We start from the raw sequence: 3182 nt of genomic DNA on the forward strand, positions 1-3182 counted from the left end.
ACTCAGTAAATGTTCTCCCTTCTCTATAAATAAAAGTCAGTGCAACGTTAAAGCCCACTATATTTTAGAAGAAGCCAGGAAAACATTAATTTAGAAATCAGAAAGGAGAATCTCTGTTTGAACAGGAAACTACTGTTCTAATAGTTGAAACTTGTCTAAATATCCCACGTCTTGTATTATAAGTGTGTGTAGCTCAGGAGTACCCAGGATCATCACTCTGCATAGTAGGGCAGCCTTGGAGTTCCTGAAATTGCCTGAGGGATCCTCCTTACAACTGCAGTCCTGAGAGATCTACCTCCCCTGGCTTGAAAAAATACAGGGGCGGGGGAATACAAATGGAAAAGATCTGGAACTGAAAGTCCTTAGGGGTACCTAAAGGGTCAGCGTGGTTCTGCAGAGGGGTGGGCTGGAGGTGGGGGACGCGGCAGTGAGGTTGCCAAAGGGGTGGTGTCTCCCCCAGGCTCTCCCCAAGCCAGCATATATCGTATTGTCGATGATGAGTAATATCTTGGTTTTAGGTTCGTATCAGAAAGTTGTTTCCGTTTCATTAGCGTGGCCTTTGGAGTAGATCTGTAAGCAAGCAATGCATTAAAATAATACGATAAAATAAAGTGAATTCCCTGATAGGATAAAAACTTGCCATTGAGGCACTCCGCGCGTAGCTAGGCACTGTACTAGGCCCTGAGAAGGGATGTAAAAACAAACAAACCATAAAAACAGTCTTTGTCCTCAAGGAGCAGATCCTAACTTGGAAGGTAAATTAATGTAGTCAAAAAAGCACTTCTAGTTGTAGGGACAAGCACCTAAGGACTGTGCAGAAGAATTCAGAGGACAGAGGCCCTCCTTGCCAAGAGGGTCGCAGCTTCTGGGGGAAGTGGCATTTGAACGGGGCCCAGAAAAAATGGGTACAAAGGGCACAGGGAATACCAACAGGGGAAGGATATTTAACAGTTTGAGAAGGAGGAAAGCAGTAAAGTGTGTTTGGGGGATCATAGGAGCTAGGTAGGGGAGGCAGGGGCCCAAGTCTATCTGAGGGTCTCAGATGCCTGGCCCAGTACTTTAGATTCTCTCCTAGGGCAGGGGATGATACCACCCCCTTAGGAAGGTGGCGGCAGGCCTGGATGTCCAGCAGGGAGACTCTGGAGCAGGGATAGCACAGGGTATCCCTGTAGGATGTTCTTTTTTTCGTTTTTTAAACATGTTTATTTATTTTGAGAGAGAGAGAGAGAGAGAGAAGGGGCAGAGAGAGAGGGAGAGAAAGAATCCTAAGTGGGCTCCATGCTCAGTGTGGAGCCCAACGAGGGGCTTGATCTCAAGACTGTGAGATTATGACGTGAGCCGAAATCAAGAGTCGGACCGACTGAGCCGCCCAGGCGTCCTTCCCTGTGGCGTGTTCTTACTGGGGACATTGCCCTTTGGTTAATCAGGGTTGTGGAGATGTTTACCTTGATAGGGCTTTCTCTGGGAAGCCTTTGCTCAACTCCTACCGTCCCACACCTCAGCCAGGTAAGAGGCATCTCCAGTGTGTTTTCTGTACTGCTTCTTAAAGACTGAGAAAGCCTTCAGTTCTAGCTATAGAATCTCTTGGAGGGCCAGTCTTGAAGTAACACAATAGCCGTGACTTCCCTTTGCTAGTTCTTCCTGCTTCTTGTGTTCCAGAACCTTCCTCCAGGGGAATCATTTGGCCGTCTGGGCATGCAGGACTGCCGGAACGACGGAAACTTTAAATGTTTTTATTATTTTTTAAAAAAGTTGTTTTGAGAGAGAGAGGGAGAAAAAAAGCACGAGTGGAGGAGGGGCCGAGACAGAGGGAGACAGAGAACCCCAAGCAGGCTCCACGCCGTCAGCACAGAGCCCGACGTAGGGCTCGATCTCACCAACCATGAGATCATGACCTGAGCCGAAAACTAAGTTGGACGCTTAACCACTTGAGCCACCCAGGTTCCCTAGCGACCGTGGTAACATTAACAGGTAGGTATGGAGAGTCATAAGAAGGCATGTCAGGGTGAGGGAAGGGACCTCATTTGTTTTGTTTCCTTCTGTAATTCCTAGTGCTGAGCACAGCGCCTGATCCGTCTGGGTGCACGGTAAATATTTATTAAATGAGTGGATGAGTAAGCCCCCATCCAGACTCAGGCAGAGTTGTCTCCCTTCTCCCTTCTGTTTACACACTGCCCAGGAAGGGCACCTGAAGCCCAGGCTCGAATTTCTCAATGATTCCTCCCCTGCACACCATTACCCATATTTCCAACTATTAGATAAAGCTTTTGGAAAAGTGGTCAGTCGCGTGACCACCTCCCTTGAGAATGTCCTCAGTGCTTATGAAGTTAGCAGCTCCAGGTGAATTAAGATGTCAGTAGGAGGGTCCCTGATGTGACCTGCTTTCAGGAGGAGGCCTCAGTGATTGTGATGCACGGTGAAGTCTAAAGTTCCTGTGCCCCCATTGTGAGATTTGTGATTGATTTTAGGAGCTAATTGGTATGTCTGTCTGCCTGTCTGTCTGCATATATGTTTCTATCTGTCTATCCTGTGTCAAAAGGCCTGAATAAGAAGAAGGGGTTGTTGAGACAATCAGCAATCCTATGACCTTAACGTGTAACGCCACTGGCATCCCAATTCCCACGATACCATGGTTAAAGAACCACAGAGAAGTCTGAAACCCAAGGGACCCCATTGTCAGATTTGTGACTGATTCGAGGAGCTAATTTAAGATGGATCATTGTTGGTGAAATTTCTGTGCAGGCTTCAAGTGATTCTCTTTGTACTTCTTATCTTTATCATCACTTTGCATCTCTCTTTTTTTTAAAAAAGTTTGTTTATTTAAGTAACCTCTGCACCCAACGTGGGGCTTGAACTCACAACCCCGAGATCAAGAGTCACATGCCCTTCCAACTGAGCCAGCCAGGCGCCCCTCACTTTGCATATTTCATAAATTTTCCTTTGAGGAGTACAGATGAGAAGACTGAGTCAAACACTTGTTACTAAATAAAATTTCCTCATTTTTGTCCTTTTATAGGAGCCTGAGGAAAGGCTCTGATTTCCCAACCTCTAGCTGAACATTTTATCCATTAGACCGCTGGTCGCTAATCAAAATTCCTTATGAACTGAGAGTTGGGAAACGTTGCAATTAGATCATTTTGCTGTTTATGAAATGATGATTGAGTAGGGGATCAGGGGAGGAT

This window comes from Lynx canadensis, chromosome X (genome assembly GCF_007474595.2).
Source record: "Lynx canadensis isolate LIC74 chromosome X, mLynCan4.pri.v2, whole genome shotgun sequence".
NCBI classification, from domain to species: domain Eukaryota; kingdom Metazoa; phylum Chordata; class Mammalia; order Carnivora; family Felidae; genus Lynx; species Lynx canadensis.